The sequence below is a fragment of the Periplaneta americana genome, chromosome 7 (assembly GCF_040183065.1).
Source record: "Periplaneta americana isolate PAMFEO1 chromosome 7, P.americana_PAMFEO1_priV1, whole genome shotgun sequence".
Lineage (NCBI taxonomy): Eukaryota > Metazoa > Arthropoda > Insecta > Blattodea > Blattidae > Periplaneta > Periplaneta americana.
Genome location: NC_091123.1, coordinates 82,891,950 through 82,911,350, shown reverse-complemented (window position 1 = coordinate 82,911,350; position 19,401 = coordinate 82,891,950). Strand labels below are relative to the sequence as shown.

The following is a 19,401-nucleotide window of genomic DNA, read 5'->3' as shown; positions in this document are numbered from 1 at the left end:
GGACCGGTTCCACTCAGCATCGTGATGAATTTGGAGAGCTACGATATGTAACGAAATCCGATTAGGAAATTCACCCAATTATAAAGATTGGTGTGGTGAGCATTCATGTGCTGTCAAGCCACAGACTATTACTTCAGACATAGTATCTAAGCATTGTTTAACACACTTGTGAATAATAGAGACAAGTCTGAAACAATTAAAAGCGTTATTATTGTTATTAATAAAAATAATTGGTACATATCAATATCAGCCTCAGCTTGTCGCATAAAGTGATAGCTTTTTTTCCGTGTACCGTCACTCAGAATTCTATAGTTAACGCATGGTACGATCTATCGCAAGAAGCTACGAATAATTAAAAATCAATGTTTTAAATTATAGTTTGTCTATAAAATAGATTTCGTCTATTCATGACCTCGTTCATTTACAGTAGTAGCAAAAAAAAAAACCCCGGACAGACGGAATAATCGAGCCACTGCGCATGCCACGCCCGCATTCACAAAATAGCGAGTAATCTATTGAAATTGTTGTAGTTTCGATTGCTGACGTAGTCCATTTCGAAAGTCATTAGAAAATAAGCTGGTAAAATTCATGTTCTGGGAATAATAAGTTAATTAAGTAGTAAAATATCGCTGCAATCGAAAAGTACTGGGAATAAATTTGAATAAGGAACAAAAAAGTTTCCCTCCTAGGCAGGATTCGAACCGCGAAAGTCTTAGTTACCAGTCTATCGTGCTATAGTTGTGAACAAGGCTCTGAAATCAGCTACAAGGGTCAGTCCATTTTTTTTTTTTTTTGCCACTACTGTACAAGTGAATAAAATCGTTGAAAACTGACTTTATCTTGCTCCAAGGGCGCCCTTCGTCTGATGAACCCTTCTTGCTCTCACGTGTCTGAGTGTCTTCTGGCGGACATCACCCCCAGACTTGTGTGACGCTCTACCACAGCAGCGCTCCGCATTCTTCTGCAAGACCCGCAGACGTGAAAATGTTCTGGCAGTCTTCAGGTTCCATCAGTGTCTTGTGGTGTGGTGCGCGTGTGTTCGAGCGGCCGGCCTGACGACAGCTTACAGGTTCGCAGACGAGCGCATAACTCAAAGTTGCAAGGTATTCTGTGTAACACTTCTTATCACATACAATGCTTGTAAGTTAGCACATAATGATAAATGCGAAATATTATTTCCTTCGCGGAAGGAAAGTGGTTGTTGTGCTCCTTAATATGTTGTCCTATGCTATCTCAAGCTGTGACATTGCTCCAAGCTTCTCATGTTACCAGGAAACGCGTTTTCTGTGAATTCTAGTGTCGACAAGTAAAAGACAGCAAATACACCACCATCATCCACACATAAACTACATGGATTAGAGCATTAGACCATAAGTTTGTTCCTTTTTCGTATTATATTGTATACTGTATAAATTATTTCTTCACGTCATTACAGTACTGTCAACTTTGAACGCTTGAGTTTATACGATCGATACGTAATTTCTTTGGGATTCTGTATGCAGACATTCTTACCACAAAGTCCAGTCATGGGCACGAAGGAGTAGTCTGCGTTCATATCGGATCAAAACATTTCTGACCCAGCCCGAGGAGGTAAAGTGGGGAGTTAGGGGTAGTCGGTAGTGATTCAATTGAGATATTACTGCCCAGGGCTTATGTAGTCGTAATTTTTAAATATGTATTATTGGGGCGCGCGGTAGCGTCGCGGTTCAGGCGTAACGCTGCAAGCCGAAAGGCTGCAGGTTCAATTTCCGATGGGATCATGAATTTTCTCCATTGATCTAATTCTTCCGAGCGCGCTATGATCCTGGGGTTTGATCCGAAGAAATGTAATATTGTCAATTTCTTTGCAGAATGAAAAGTCACATTTGTTCGGATCAAATTGCTGCACATTCAAAGAACAAAACTAAAATTATTTCATTAATTTATTATCATAATACATTGCTCTCTTAAATTGACTGAGCATATTGGAAATTAAATCAATCTCTTTCCCAAATGTTTCATATAAAACAATTTTTGTCTCGAAAACGAAGCAAAAACGAGCAAAATTCTATGAAACATTTTTGTTTGAAATATCTCAAAGAATAACCCCTTGATACTAATGACATTACTTACAGTTCACTCTGTGTAATTCTTAAGAAATCTTTTATTAAATTTGTTTTCCCAAATTTCTGCTAAAGATAGGAGTTTGTTGAAAAAGGTTCGTGCAAAAATTCATGGAATTATAGGTATAAAAATTGTGGAAGATTTGATTTAAACAGTTTTTAAAAATACAGTTTTGAGAAAATGAGCGATGAACTTACAGATTGCTGGCTGGTATTGTTTGCATGGCAGGACATTTTAAAGCATAATAACTTGGTAAATTGTATAGGTAACTTAAAATTTCTTTCACATATAAGAAGCTAAAAGTTCATATTAAATGACTATAAGAAAAGTGAAAAATTAAATTTTTTATCATAGAAGATGTATGCCCGTTCCAACTTCTCTACCCAGGCCGTTGTAACCTTGCACCTCAAAGATTTGCATAATGTTAGTAGCGAGAGATGCTATGCTGCCACAATATCACTACACAACAGCTGATTTAACTTACGCGGAGTTTACTATTCTGTGCCGTCAATTCAAATGGTAGTCTAATTATTATGTAAATCCGTTCTTTATTACTGTTCTCTAGAAAGGCCTAAAATTTTTGATGTCCACTGTATTACATTACCTGCAGGAGTATATAGAGGGACGCCCATATATACGGACAAATTCCTTCCCTGCTCATAAAACTGACGAGCAACTCTGACGTCTGACTAACCAAAGGATTGTCACTACGTAAGTCTTCCGTTTCTTTTGCGACATTTCACAGTCGTGCTACAAATTTAATATAACTTTATAACATTAACACACAAATTAAACAGCGATAGTAACACCATATAACATAGCATGCATCAAACTGGCAACATAGCAGCGCTTCTCGTAACAGTAGTAACAGCTGATAGAAAATACTACGTTCTGATTGGTTCAGAAGGCTACCGCACAGCATTCTTCAACTTTTTCGTAGGAAGGGTTGCCAAAGGAAATAACAGCTGTCAAGTGCAAGGTTACAACGGCCTGGTTATGGTTTTGTACAGACTGTAGGTAGCGAAATCAGGTTCCGCGAACCAGCTGTAACGGCAAGAGGGATCAACGTGCTGACTATGTGATATCCCCGTAATTGTTGGATGACCGTTCATCTCTGCTGAGGCATGTGGACGTGAGATCAGTAGTTGACGTTTCAGTCTTGGCCCTCTATAGGCTGTCGTGCCCAGATTTTTTTATTTTTACGAGTCAATTCATCGTGCAATGTGCATATCACATAATATAACAGGCCTTCTTCTTACTTCAACGTGAGATTATTTGAAGCCTATCTGTGAGAAATGCACAAAACATTGATTTAGTTGAAGCTAGTTCCAACTGTCTTCTTGAACCATTTGCGTAGCTCAGGCGGCAGGCGCATCTACCTGCTGATTCGGAGCTGCTCTCGGGTGTGGGTTCGATTCCCGCATGGTTGGGTTAAAGGGTTTCTTTCCAAGGTTTTCCCCAGCCTTATTAAGGCTATCAATTCCATTGGAGCTAAATAATCTACTAGTTGATTCAGCGTCGTTAAATAACCAACCAATATGTATATTTGTCTCAATTTTGAAGTACAGTACAGAGGGCGGTTATTCAGGTGAAGTAGGTGAAGTGCTACTTCACCTATTTACGTGAAAACAATTTTATCTCGTATTAATAATTAATTGTAGTTATTACCGGTTCCATATTTCAAAAATATAAAAACAGTTTTATTTTCAGTCGTTATTAACAGTGTTTAGTTATATACAGTAAATAGTACCTGTATCCGTCCGCTGAATAGAATAATGCCAACTGTTACGAGCGCGAGTGGTGTCTATTGGAACCTACAGTAATGTAGAGGTGAAATTATTTGGACTCCCATTCTCATACAGAATTTGGTTTTCATGGTAACGTGACGTCACGCACTAAAGAAAGATTGTATGAGTGAAGTGCGTTTCTGAGTTACGGAGAACTGTCAGACTTGTAGGTGGAGTAGCCAGTTTGCAGATCTAACGGTACTAATAATAGAGAAGGGTAGAAGCTGGTCTCCAAGGCCGGAGGCTATGGTTCAAGGGCTGTGAAATTTTACAGTATGTACTACCTGACTCGAGAAAAGTATCCTCATTCCTTGTGTCCAAGCAGCCACCCCTGCAACGGTAAATTAGCTGGCTATATGTTATTTTATCAGGAATGCACGCACATACATTCGTAAAGTTTGAAAGTTGCTTTCCGCTGCGTGTATTATTTCTTCTCATGAGTTTACCAGTTTTGTTCCAGTCTTATGGCCGTGTGCACCATTCTCGATAATCTAGCCCGTTTATCAGCAATCACGGAAACATGGTTAATTCTTGACAATGATCAAGTTACAGATGCGGTGCACCAACATTTTCCCTCGATCAACTCTGTACCGTCTGCTGACGGTACGCTCGCTTGAGAAGAATCATCTGAGCGCTAGGTTTTTTTTTTTTATTGGGTTATTTTACGACGCTGTATCAACATCTAGGTTATTTAGCGTCTGAATGATATGAAGGTGATAATGCCGGTGAAATGAGTCCGGGGTCCAGCACCGAAAGCTACCCAGCATTTGCTCGTATTGGGTTGAGGGAAAACCCCGGAAAAAACTTCAACCAGGTAACTTGCCCCGACCGGGATTCGAACCCGGGCCACCTGGTTTCGCGGCCAGACGCGCTGACCGTTACTCCACAGGTGTGGACGAGCGCTAGGTTACCGCGTATAAAACAGCGAACGAACGCACTCTGTCAATTATCGCTTCGTTTTTGTTTGTCGGGCTGTTTCAAACATCCTCGCTGTTTTCAAATAACAAGTTTCAATAATCATGGAAGAAAAAAAGAAAAGAGCACCGAACTTCTCACAGTCCGAAGTGGAAACTCTGTTAGAACTCGTCAGCAATTCTACATCCATATTAAAGTATAAAAGTACTGACGGAAGTTCTCTAAGAGAAAAGCAGGCTACCTGGTTGGATTTAACCTCACAATTCAACATGAGTTATACGTGTTTACATAATTCCACATAATTTGTAACGTAATTTATACAGTGGTTATTTCATATTATTGATAATAATTGGGAAAATTTCAGTATATGGATACCTCACTGACAATTATCTTGAAATAGGCTACTAAAAAGAGCAGATTTGTATTGTGTCGAATGCTCATCATCTTGTTTACGAAAAGACACATTTCAGTGCCAATAATTTATTTGGGAAAATTTCAGTATACGGATACCTTGCTAACAATTATTTTAAAATAAAAAAAAGCAATTCATCTGTGTATGTCGAATACGCATCATCATGCATACGAAAAGGAAGTTTTTAGTGCCAATTTATTTTGTGTGCACAAGGTTGGAATTTTGGAGTAAGAGGGAAAGAAAAGTAGGCCTATCCTTGTTCTGAAATTTATCCATTTATTTTGTGTTCACAAGGTTGGAATTTTGAAGTAAGAGGGAAAGGAAGGTATCCGTGTAATTTCTCTTAATTCAAGCGTAAATAGCCTAATTGTCCAAAACGTCATGTAGGTCCTAATAGTTTCAAACGGCAAATCTATAGCTAATAAGTGATAATCTCGCATTGTACAAAATGGTCATTTAGTTTTACTATATTATTACCGGGATAGAATAACTACTTTATTATTATGTTAACAAAATTGGAAAATTAGGCCTAAATAATATTTTGTTCTCAAGTAAAGTCCCGATCTTCCAAAGCAGAAACATATAGGCCTATAAAACATTAGTCTATTTTGAGAAAAAAATTATTATTCATCTACAAACTTACTCTTTCTACAATAACACCAATTCTGTTATTTCCGCAGTGATTTGCGTGTTCAAGATACATCATTTCATCTTCAATTCCATCAAGTACGTCAAATCGTGCCGCCATTTTGGTTTTCTCGACTTGACCATGTTCAATTCAAGATAATCGGTCCCACACCCGTGATCAAATTTGATCATCATCAACTCGCTTGTTTAACTTTGATCGAGATTGATACTCCGCAAAATGGCGTTGAAGATGGTCAAGTGCCGACTTAACCATGGTCAAATTTTAATCGAGAATGGTGCACACGGGCATTATACTTGAAAGTTTAATGTGTGCGTAAATGTACACATGTAGTTTAGTACTTATTAACTTATTATTTAATGTATTTAGAGTATATTAGTGATAAGTGTATATAGTGTATTAATCCTACATCGTAATGAATAATGTATGTTTAATCACTATAGTGCTATTATGCAAATACTTAGGTACTAGTACATAGAAAATATTGATACATGAGTGCGAAATATGTATCCCGAACATGGCACGGTTTGTAATATATTAGAAATGCAGTTTTGTAGATTTAATTATGAGGATGAAAAAGATGTTTTAAATTCTGGACGTCCTACAGTTCCATTTGTTCTTTATTTTAAAAAGTGCTAAAAATAGAGAGGTTGTATAAAATAACTTAAAAAAATTATTCCGATGAAAGAAGCTTTTCTCTTTGAAAAGATTGAAAATTTCACTTGGAATGCTACATCACAGGAGAGACTTTTATCATTAGTCCCATAGCTTTGCGTAGAGATATACTTCAGTTAAACTCAGACATTTTATGATGACATCGGCAGGTTTGCTGCTTTAAAACATAGGGGGATTGACTTGGCATGCAAGAAATTGGGTGAGTCCTGAAATAAATTAATTTTCCTGTTCTAGAACTAGTAAAATTGTACGTAGTTCACGAATAGTAGGCCTACTCATTATATTGGTAAAACTGTTCATGCATTTGTGTATGTGAACAGCACTTCACCTATTTTCTTTACGACGAGCCGCTACTGGTACAGTAGCGTATATAATAAATAATTCAAAAGACGGAATGTCGATCGAGCAGAATATGCGAACCTACCAGATCTCGAGTGCTGAGCACGGTAAATAGTCTCGAAATGTTGGTGATATTATACCTCAACGCTCTTTCTTTCTTACTTACTTACAAATGACTTTTGAGGAACCCGGAGGCTCATTGCCGCCCTCACATAAGCCCACGATCAGTCCCTATCCTGAGCAAAATTAACCCAGCCTCTACCATAATATCCCACCTCCCTCAAATCCATTTTTATATTATCCCCCATCTATGTCTCGGCCTCCCCAAAGGTCATCTTCCCTCCGGCCTCCTGACTAACACTCTATATGCATTTCTGGATTCACCCATACATGCTACATGCCCTGCCCAGCTCAAACGTCTGGATTTAATTTTCCTAATTATGTCAGGTCAGGTGAAGAATACAATGCATGCAGTTCTGCATTGTGTATCTTTCTCCATTTTCCTGTAACTTCATCCCTCTTAGCACCAAATATTTTTCCAAGCACCTTATTCTCGAACACTCTTAACCTCTGTTCCTCTCTCAAAGTAAGAGTCCAAATTTCACAACCATACAGAACAATCGGTAAAATAACTGTTTTATAAATTCTAACTTTCAGCTTTTTTGAGAGCAAACTGGATGAGAAAACCTTCTCAACCGAATAATAACAGGCGTTTCCCATATTTATTCTGCGTTTAATTTCCTCCCGAGTGTCATTTATATTTGTTACTGTTGCTCCAATATATTTTAACTTTTCCACCCTTTCAAAGGATAGATTTACAATTTTTATATTTCCATTTCGTACTATGTTCTGGTCATGGGACATAATCATATACTTTGTCTTTTCTTTTTCTTTCTTTCTTACTCTGCTTAACCACAGTCTAATAGATACAGTCACGCAACTCATACGTATAAAATATGCCAACATTTGACAGCTGGCGCGACAGTAGTCCTCTAGCGGCAGGCAAGTTAAAAGTGTGCACACGACATATGTTAACACATCAGAAAACGGGTTTTGCGTAATTTATTTTATATTTTTATGCTATACAATAAGTGTATATGGTTCTTATTAATTCTACTTTAGAATCCTGGAAGAATTTCACACGCAGTTAATCTACAAGTTTCAGAAGCTGGGAATAAACGTAATTCTTTCTGCTCCTTACAACTGAATCATGGCCCTGATCACGTATCATGGTTTGAAATAATATAATTGTTCGTGCGTGGTCGGTTAATTCAATTCATTCCTAAATATATTTATGAATCATTGGAACTTTGTATTTCCTGTGAGAAGAGTAAAAATTAGTAGCTTCAAAATTGTAGGGCATAACTCGTAGGGTAAATCGCGTGGTGAACTCCTCTCCCTATTTCCTGAGAAATTAACGATTTTGCATACCGCAAATTGGAGTAAACTCGGCCGCTGAGGTAAATTTGAAAATAAAGAAAAAGGGAGGATTTAAACATTAATATGAAGTTCATTATTTTTCCATTTCTTAAGAACCGGTATTTCCTTTATTATTTTGAGTCACAAATAGTGCTGATGTTATGGTTTAAATTTTTATGGCAAGTTTACCGCATTTTACATCACATTTCCAGTTTTCACACATAATGCCTAATTTTAACTTATCCTACCTATATAATACGTAATTTACATGCACTTACTGTTAATGTGACGTAGGTGAGAACAAATAAATGAACACTCAATTTTGTTGAAAAAATTGTAACTTCAATTAACTCAGAAAATGTAGGCCTAATTTTATTTTCAGAGCAGAAGTGGTGTAAGTCAAAAATGGGTAATGAGAGGTTAAAGTAAACATTCTGTAAAATACAGCGCAAAGTGGCAGTTAATATTGAATGTATTTAAACTATTAATAGTCAATGAATAGCACGAAGGGTATATTAATTGCTACTTTGCGCTGTATTTTACAGAATTTTTACTTTAAACCTCATTACCTGATTTTGACTTACACCACTTCTGCACTGAACGGCTCAAATAATCACTGGGGATGTAAAATCAACACCAATAACAGTCATGCAAATTATTACAGAAAAGATTGCTTTTTATATTAAATTTAAAAGGGCTCTTTTATTTCTTGAGAACTTAATACGTCTGCCACACGAATCTACACCAACACATCAGAAATTTATCGACACAGTCTGGATTTTATTCAAGAAGTGAATATTTTGCAAAAGGATTACTATACTCCATGAATTCTTGCAAAATTAACACCATGATACCTACTTGAATACTATATAACATTCAGCTTTTGAAAAATATAAAGAAAAAAACACGAATAGAAAAATTATGGAATTACTTGCATTAAAAACTGTAGATATATTATCCAAAATCGGAATGGTTACACATTTACACATATGATCTCTGCAAAAAAAATAATATACTGTAACAGGTATTTACTTTGTTTTTATTTAAACTTTCCTTCCTGACATACAAATAGGTAACTGATAAGTAATAAATGTTTTATAGAACACAATACGTAGGCTACCTACAACGTGGATTATTGGTTATGACTGAGTTATGATTTTCTCTTGGTCTTTAGGGAATCTGAAGAACGACAAATTCGAAGATTTAAACTTGTTGTTACTGCAATTTTCGTCATTGCACACATTGCCTTTATTCCGACGCATGAATAAAACGTTATTATAACATCTTGACCCTCTTTGAAGCACGTGCTGGCTCAGAGCCTTCTTTAGTTACAAGCCGGGGCATGGGTAGGTTTGGCAACGCAGAGTGGAGGCGGGAGATTTTAGAGTGATATTGTGTTTGCTCATTGCTTTAGTTATACGTAACGCGTATTTTTTCAATATTACTTCATGCACAAAGGTAAGATCAAGATTCAGAGTAGTGATGTAAATTATTACGGGTTCGAAAATAGTGTTTTATTGCAATCAATTAGCTATACTTCAGAATACGGCGTGAGTAGGCTACTTACATACAAAGGCTGCCACTTAAAATAATTACAAAAAAAAAAACATGTTTTTGATAGTACGAAGATAAATAAATAAATAAATAAAAAAGATATTCCTTGCACCGAAAATAATAAAATCAATAATGCAATAAAGACGTAAGTTCCTACGCAGTATTCTTAAGTTCCTTTCAGTTAACAAATTTGTGGCTAGCAAATTGACAATGTTTTGCGACTTAATAGTGTTTCATCTGTGAAAGATTTAGGATATATTTTAATATTACCTTATGCGATTATCTATCGTGTTTTTCTACAAATATTTCAGATGCCTAGAAAGTGCTGTGTGCCTATGTGTCGTAGCAACTACACTTATAATTAAAAAAAATAAAAACATACTTATTATTTTATTGATGGTACAAGGGAAGATAAATAAATGCTTAAAGAAATGTTACTTGTACCAAAAATAAATAAAATAATGACGTACTTTCGCAATACCCTATTCCAATCAATTAACCATTATGTGGCTAGTAAATTGACAATGTTTTTGCCGATTAATGTTGTTTCACCTCTGACATGAAAGGTGTAGGATATCATATGCATTTTAATTTCATGTGATTATGTCGTGCTTTTCTATAAATATTTCAGATGTCCAGGAAGCCAGTTTTAGTTTGAACTTGGCCAGTCACCATAACAATACTGTTATCCTAAATTATTTGTTATAAACTTTTAAAAATATAATTTTAAATAGGCCTAAATATAAATAGAGAAAACAAGCTAAGAATGTGAATTATGCAAATAGGCCTAAAATAAAATGTAAACAGAAGAAACTATTGACATTCCTATTATAATAAAAGTATGAGGATGTAAATATAGTTAAGCCAAGTAAAACAATCTATGAAAAAATGAAAACACATCCCTTCAACATAATACGTAACAAAACGCAACATTATCTATTAAGTACATGTATGTATCAATTAGCGTAAACTCAGTGGATTTTAAATCCTGTAAATACCAAGTGGGTGAATGTAGAGTATCCAACCCACACTGAACGAATATTTCACTTTTAGCACTGCCAATGTTGCGCTATAATCGTATATGCAAGGTAGGCTATACCAAAAACCTAAACTAACCAAACCTAACCTGTCAAAGAAGCAACAAGTTATACTAAATATGTGTAAAATTGGCCTATGTCTCTATAGTGGGCGGGACATAAGTAACATTGACCAAATCAACAAAGTGATTATATGCATGTACAAATTATAGATAGTTCTGAGGTATAGCAGGCATTCCGAATCTTCAACAAAACTGCAACATTTATGGGATCACAAAACAGCTGTTTACAATGACTTTGAAAACCAACGGCGTAACTTTATTGATATAGCAGGCGAGACCCAACAATTTGACTAGAATTCTGATACACACAAATCACAAATAAGAATATAAAAATGTGGTTATACAATATTTAATAGAATAGTCAATTACTTTGTCATCCATAACCGTAAAAATTCCCAAAGACTGCAACCATTTTATTTTCATTTATTGTCTTGTTTTTTTATCACCAACACGCATTTAGTTTATAATACATCAACAATTAACGTTTGGTACGACCGCAAACATAATTCCATCGACACATACTTATATTGTAACATTAATTTACATTGGAAATCGGCATTAGCACAAACACGTATACTGTACGGTCAGCCTCCGGATGACAGATAATTACAGTGTTGCCGACGTATGGCCCCGGCTTGTAACTAAAGAAGGCTCTGGCTGGCTGTATCAACCCTATGACCAGTGCCTTGCCTGCCGCTTGGGCGCTAATGTCGCGAATGTTGGCAAAAAAAGTGTTGAAGTTGCGAGACTGTATGTATTAGACTGTGGCTTAACTTTACCTTTACCCGACAAACACACCACTACGGGTAGGGGAAGTAGATTCTTTTGACTGTACACTAGACACCACACAAATGCGGACCACGCTGGTCAAGAGACAGGCATGACGCAGGATTACCGGTGTGACATCCAGTGTTGTCAACGCATAAATTGTATCCTCGTCAGTCTAACACCCGGAAATCCGTCAGAATCCGTCAAAATAAAAAAAGACCCACTCAGTATATCTATATATAAATAAAAAGCAAATTTTAACACAATGTACTTACCAATCTTGATTCAAAATAATAATTCGTCAACCTCCGACTTGCAGCTGGCTACGGACTGGAAGGTCCGGGGTTCGATCCCAGGTGGTGACAGGATTTTTTCTCGTTGCCAAAATTTCAGAACGGCCCCGAGGTTCACTCAGCCTCCTATAAAATTGAGTACCGGGTCTTTCCCGGGGGGTAAAAGGCGGTCAGAGCGTGGTGCCGACCACACCACCTCATTCTAGTGCCGAGGTCATGGAAAGCATGGGGCTCTACCTCCATGCCCCCTAAGTGCCTTCATGGCATGTTACGGGGATACCTTTACCTTTTTTTTACCAACCTCCGACTTGATTACGAGGAAATCTGAAACAGGAGATTCTTTAACATGGTACGGTACAGGTAGGGCTGTTCAAATAAAACGTAAAATCTCCCAAAACTTAAACAATTAAAATGACAGCAGCTAAAAACGTCAGTTGTGACGGAATTTTCGTCCAGTTGGCAACACTGGTGACATCACACGACAATCACAAGATAATGGTCGAAACCCAGTCTCGTGGACACGAGATAAAATTTCTTTCATTCGTCAACACACGTATGCAAAATCAAAAAAATCAACAACAGAAATCAGTTACAAAGGAAAATTTGATCTCTCAATAAAAATAACTATCTCTTATACTTGCTGTTAGTAATATGTTTGCATATTATTGTTGATATTTTTGCTTTTAATTGGTCGTAATTAAGTTGCTTTCTAAGGAACAAAAGCTGAAGACCGCTAATTGCCAACGCTAATATTTTCTCTTTTCGCTTTGCATGTCCATGAATCTCAAGATGTAAATGTTGTTTGCTATGAACGTGCCCTCATGAACTCCATTAATCTTCTTTTGATAACCACATATAGTTACTGTTTTCGCACAACAAGAGTAACGGAGTTAGTGACCCTTATAAATTATCGATTTTATTCTAGTTCTATGTAAATACAGCACTGAATGTGCCCAGGCGAAACCAAAGACTTTTTTCTTCTCTTGAATAGCTTAGCAACCCACGCGAACATCATCAAATGTGCAGCGTAATCTTTATTTTAAATTACAAAATCTGTTCAGAGAATGAATGGCTGTATCTTTAATTATCCTTGCCAATTAATGGACTCGGTTTGGCTTGTCTTTTTGGGGGCAGCACCCGAAACCAATCCAAGGTAATCTTTGCGCCCTATATAATATATATATATATATATATATACGGTGTTTATTCGAAGTCCGACAGGTGGCCTGTATGACATTCGTGAATCCTATGCTGACAGGTGGGCCATTCTGCATCACCCTGACAGAACCAGTTTACATACACAGACAAATACAGTGGACTGTGTTTCATTCTAACTCCAAGGGAAATTCGAAAAAAAAATCGAATTAACCCGCAAATCATTTTATTTAGAAAATGTAAATAAAAATTATATTATTAGGCTTACACACCCATATACAGTAATGAATAATGAGCAGAGTAAGAAGTTCGTACCAAAACTGTTAAGTTGTGTGAGCTTGGGACTATATATCTACCGAATGAACTGTAATGACGCTGCTTTCAACGTCAACAAACCAGCAAACCAAACATGTATTGTACATTCGGATGGTAACCAAATTTATCTTTGTGCCAATTGACAATTTACATTGTGTAAAAAAATCAATAATTGGCAATTACATTCTTCGTAATTTTCAATATAAAATAATTTACTCATACACATAAGAATAACAAACAAAATACGTAATAATATGTATCTAGCCTTGTTATAAGGTAATAATTTACATTTCAAAAACATACTTTTCTATATTCAGAGAAATAATATTTGTATCCTTAAAATGTTCGCTCTACGTCACAAGATGTAACTGGAGCAAATCTGAAATATGATGCAGTATTTCTTACTGTATCACCAAGTGAACAACAGCTTTGTGAATATGATACAGCATTTCATATATGGCACATTACATTACAGTTTAAACCATAATTCGTTTCAATAACACTTTTCATTGTTTGCTTTAATGACTATTGAGACTTATGTGGATCAGTATAACATATTTGAACAATAATAATTATTAGAGCCCGGATGTTTGGCAAAATGCCTTTTTACTGGCATAGATATAAACGTGATTTGGGGTAAATGAAAGTGATAGGGCCAATTTTTGTTTCGCCTATTTTGCCTTCTTAAGGTGTGTCTTACTAATTCAATAATAAATGCCTTTTTTGTCATTTTAAAGCAATATTTCTTATTTTGCAAATCTGGCTTTCAGGTAGTAGCTCCCTGTAAAGCAGATTTAAATAACTTCAAGGAAAAATTGTTCTGGGGCCGGCTATCGATCGCGGGACCCTTCGCTTAGCGCACGAATGCTGTTCCGATTGAGCTACCCCAGGAGCTATACACGACACCGTCACAATTCTTCCTTTATATCCACACAACTCAAATGGGCTGACAAGACGCCAGAATCCAACTTTGAGTGCACACAAATTCTGTGTGACTTAAATTGTGGCTTCCTGTTAACGTACCTCCAGTACTGGAGCTACGTTAGTGAATTTGGGGCCCATGTGTTTTAAACCGATGAAACAGTTTTGTTATGTAAGATTTGTGAAAAGACAATTAATCACGAAAAGAAATATTTTATAAGTCAACATGTATCAACTACGAAGTAAAAATGTGAATTATGTTGATATAATTTAAATTTATTGCTAATATATATATATATATATATATATATATATATATTAATTTATAATGTCTTTTTCAAAATTTATTCTGCCTTTTTTTACGTTTTTATTGCCTTTTCTGCCTGTCTGTTTTAACTGTTATAAATACCGGGCTCTACTCATTATTATTCTTCCGCATCTCGTGGCGTCATCATTTCTATTTTTCTGGGCTGCAGCAGAGTGACTACTGCAGGCAATTGTTTGAATGGATATTGAAACGTACCAACATATATAAGGTGTTTCAGTAGAATGTGACGATTTTTTCCAGATCACTGCCGTTTCTAGCAATGTTATGCTTTGGACACAACAGGCAGTGGCTTTGGAGGAAATATTTGTAGCTATGCGACCTTGGAAACATACCATTTCTCCTGTGATTGTAGAAAATTATATTATGGCTAACTGAACGGTGGCAGAACGTGTAGTTGCAGTAACAGCATATATTGAGTCTAAATCCATCACACATGTTCAGAAAAGATTTAGAAATGAATTTAATCTTCCACGACATGGAAGAATTTTTTCCCGTAACACAATTTTGAATGGATGGGTAAAGTCAATAACACTGGAAATGTTTATGATAGATTTGTTGGTGGTCCGCGATCACTCCGTATGCCGGAAAACTTCGCCAGAAGTAGAGAAGCTATGCTTATTGTTAGAAATCCATCTCGCTCTGTCAGGCGTCAATCAGCTGGGTTTAATTTATCGCTCACACGAAGATCTCAGATTCCATCCATACAAAATCCAAATTGGGAACTATCTTTGTGACTGATAAACCTGCTCCATTAGCGTTTTGTAGAGAGTTCAGTGAAATATTAAATGCTGATCCAGATATTCTGAACAAACTCATTATGTCGGACTAGGCACACCACTTTCATCTATCTGGGTTCGTAAATAAACAGAACTTACGATCCTGGAATGAAGATCAACCCATGCAAGTGCACGAACAGCCATTACATAGTGAGAAAATAACAATGGAGTGTAGCGTTTCTGCCTCTGGAATTATCGGTCCATACTTCTTTGAAGAACGTAACCGCATTGTAACTGTCAACACAGATCGGCACCAAAAAATGTTCGGAACAGTGGAACTGCCTAAGATGGATCACCTTAATGAGTTTTGGTTCCAACAGGATGGAGCGACAGCACACACTGCACGTGAATCAAATAACTGTCTGTGAATCTTGTTTCCTGGCCGCATAATTTCACGATTTGGATATATCGCCTGGGCGCCACAGTCTCCTGATCTTACGGCAGCCGACTTATTCTTATGGGAATAGTTGAAAAGTAGACTGTACTGTAACAGTCCACGCACCATAATGCAATTTAAAGAGAGCGTAAATAATGAAATTAGAGCCATTGATCGAGGTTTATTGCAGAGAGTAATGATGAACTTTCAGAGAAGATTGGAAGAATGTGTTCGTGGAGGTCACTTAAAAATGTAATTTTTAATACATAAGTACAGATTAATAAATTTAATTCTACAACATTTCTTCCAGTAAAAGTGTTGTCTGTTAATTCAATTTGATTGTCCCACAATAAGGCTATGAAAACCGTCACATTCTACTGAAACACCTTGTACAGATCCAGAAACAAAATTTGGGCCATCTTAATTCTCCAAGTTCCAGTTATAACATACTGCGCATGCTCAGGTGGCCCAAATTTTGTTTCTAGGTCTGTTCACAGGTCGCGAAAACCAAAAGATTATGTTCATTTTGAGTCAAATTCTGAAGTGGAATGTTTCTCTTGATTGTTGTATCCCTCATGCAAAGAACAGTACTCCATATAAATATTTCGCAGCACAGCATCCCTACAATAATATTCCTTATTTACATTATGTATACACATTACATAATCTCCACGTAATGTGTATCTCCAATTGATAATAGGCTTGCATGATTACCAGTAAATCTTGAAGTTTTGTATTGAACTTCGTGTAGAACTGGAAGATTTCAGTTATCGTCCATGTCAAAAACTGCTCACAAAACTGTACAACTCCGTTGCAAATGTCAGCACGTAATAAAACTGCTTCTCTACTGTGCATATTGCTGCAATGTAGTTACGAAAGTCATCCATCCACAGTTGCGGACATGCTGTGAGTTGTTTATGCGAACAGAGTACAATATACACAGCAGACAACTAATGAGATGATCTATATGCGTGGTTGCACACAACTTGAAATTTACTTCATGCCTCTAATAATGAGTGTGTAGTGCAAGGTACTTTAACTGAGACATATGTATTTTATTTACATTCGCACAAAAATAAGGCTATCATTAGATAATTAGAAGAAAACGCTTCAACTTTCTGTGTTAATGTTAAAAAGCTATGTCTGCTCCGCGCTTCGACAATGTAAACGCAGAAGAACCAGTAACACACTAACTTCTTTAGTGCAATAATTTTATTAAGATTCCTACAAATTCGTTTGTCCCGCGCAGTTGCGTCGTGGTCTAAGGCATCCTGCCTAGGACTCGCGTTACGAAATGAGCGCTGGTTCGAGTCCTCATGGGGGAAGAAATTTTCTCATGAAATTTCGGCCAGTGTATGGGACCGGTGCCCACCCATCATCGTGCACTTGAGGAGTTACGATAGGTAGCGAAATCCGTTTGTGAAAGCCAGCTATAACGTCTGGGGACATCATCGTGCTAACCACACTATATCTCCATTCGGTTGGGTAATCGATCACCTCTGCTTCGGAATGTGAACGGAGGCCAGCAGCTGGCTGGTTGGTCTGGGCTCTTCAAGGGCTGTGGCGCCACGGATTATTATTATTATTATTATTATTATTATTATTATTATTATTATTATTGTTATTATTATTATTATTATTATTACAAATTCATTCTCTTCCAATTTATTATCTGTCGGGTAAGAGGAAGAGGACACACACACACACACACACTCACCTGTAAACAATAGCGTTGGACATCCAACTTGTTGCACTTTCTACATTCAGTCACAGAATTCATCCATTCATTCGTTCATTCTTAGTTTTCTGCTGGGCAAATCTTGCAGCAGTCTCAAATCTTCCCTATTTACCTCCTTTCTCTTAGTCTTCGCATACGATACATATATCTTAATGTTCTATTTCGTCTCATTTATTCTGCCCGAATTTTTCTCCTCTTCACTATTCCTTCCAGTGCATCGTTCTGTAGGCAGTTTCTTCTTAGCCAATGGCAAAGCCAATTCTTTTTTTCTGTTTCTGGTCAGTTTCACCATTATGCTTTCTTCAACCACTCTTTCTAGCACAGCTTCATTTCTTATTCCGTCTATCCATTTCACATGTTCCATTCTTCACCTTATCCACATTTCAAATATTTCTAGTCATTTTTCTTCATTTCCTCGTAACATCCATGTTTCTGCCATACACCACACAAAGTAGGCCTACTTTACTAGTCTCTTCCTTAGTTATTTTTGTAGAGGTCCGTTGATTTTGCTCCTTTTTGCATTAGAAGCTTCTATGTCTTTGCTATCCTTCTTTTGAAATCACTGGATAATGTTACGAAATCTGTTTACAGGAGCAATGATCTTTCTCTGTTCCACTACCTATCGATCATTATGAAGATTAAGAATCGAATTTTAATTCTTGGAACAATTAATTACTGAGATTTCCCAGAAAATACTTTATATTTTCTCTAGAATTCCCGATAGGATACTATTTTCTTTAAAACCAATGAAATCCTGGCTTCGAATTATCCAAATGTAAGCATCGGAAATTCGAATTAAATATTCTATGCATTTATAACATAGGTTTCAATTGGAATTTCAAGGGAATAAACATTTACTCGAATTATCCAGTGTCGAATTAACCAATATCTATTCTACCTGATAAATCCCAGGACCCGGACCCTAAAGCCTTAAATTTGGAAATCCGTACTATGCCCAAGACTTCACCCCAGCCCTGTTTTAACTATTGCAGATGGTAGATGAACTGAATGGGAGTTGAAGAGTTTTGGCTGAATAGAAGAACGAAAGTACCCTGAGAAAAATCCTCTGCATCGTCTTCTTTGTCGACCACAAATTCCATCACGTGCAAGCCGGGGATCGAACCCGAGGGATGTGTATGAAATACCAGATGAAGCTCCAATTAAAGAGACTCCATCATTTTCCTACGTAGACTATCGCGATGTTTATTTTACCTTGAAATACGTAATTGTTGCTTTCTCATTTTGTTCGTACTCCGCTGTCTGTCTGTTGGCGACGTGCTTGCCTTTTGCATAAGATGATAAGTTTAGTTTTTAGGTCTTCATTTTATCTATTATTTGCGATGCATTAGGTATTTTTTGTAATTGATAGCATTCCCTTTGTTAATTGAGAAATTACTTACAAAGCTAAATGTAAATTGGCTATATTTGGCTAAATTATGCTTTTCCCAGATTACTTACTGGTATGTCCTGTGATCTGAAAGTACCATTAATGTACGTTAAAATAATTGCTGACTCTCTATAACCTAATAATATACAGATTAGTGATTATCATAAAATTATATGTTCTATAATGTCCATTATGTATGAATGTGTGCGGTTTTTTTTTATAACTTGGACCGTGCGCTTTTTTATTTTCTTTAATGCTCTGTCGCATGAATGAAAAATGTTTATTTCACTTTAATTCTATGTTAAGCATCGAAATTGGCCAAAATTTGTCAGTTCTTGATCAATATATTTTTAATTACATACTGTACAGCGTTCAATTTTCTCGGTTTCCTCGAT

At 36.5% G+C, this 19,401-nt stretch overlaps 1 protein-coding gene across 1 annotated transcript in view; it reads left to right on the top strand.

The window, feature by feature from the left end:
- The first annotated feature begins 959 nt into the window (after positions 1-959).
- The window catches only part of Ndg (Nidogen), a 193,337-nt gene continuing 174,895 nt past the window's right edge, over positions 960-19,401 (top strand). The window contains exon 1 of the mRNA XM_069830946.1: positions 960-1,103. The gene's annotated coding sequence lies outside the window, so the exon portion shown is untranslated. The remainder of the gene's footprint in view (positions 1,104-19,401) is intronic.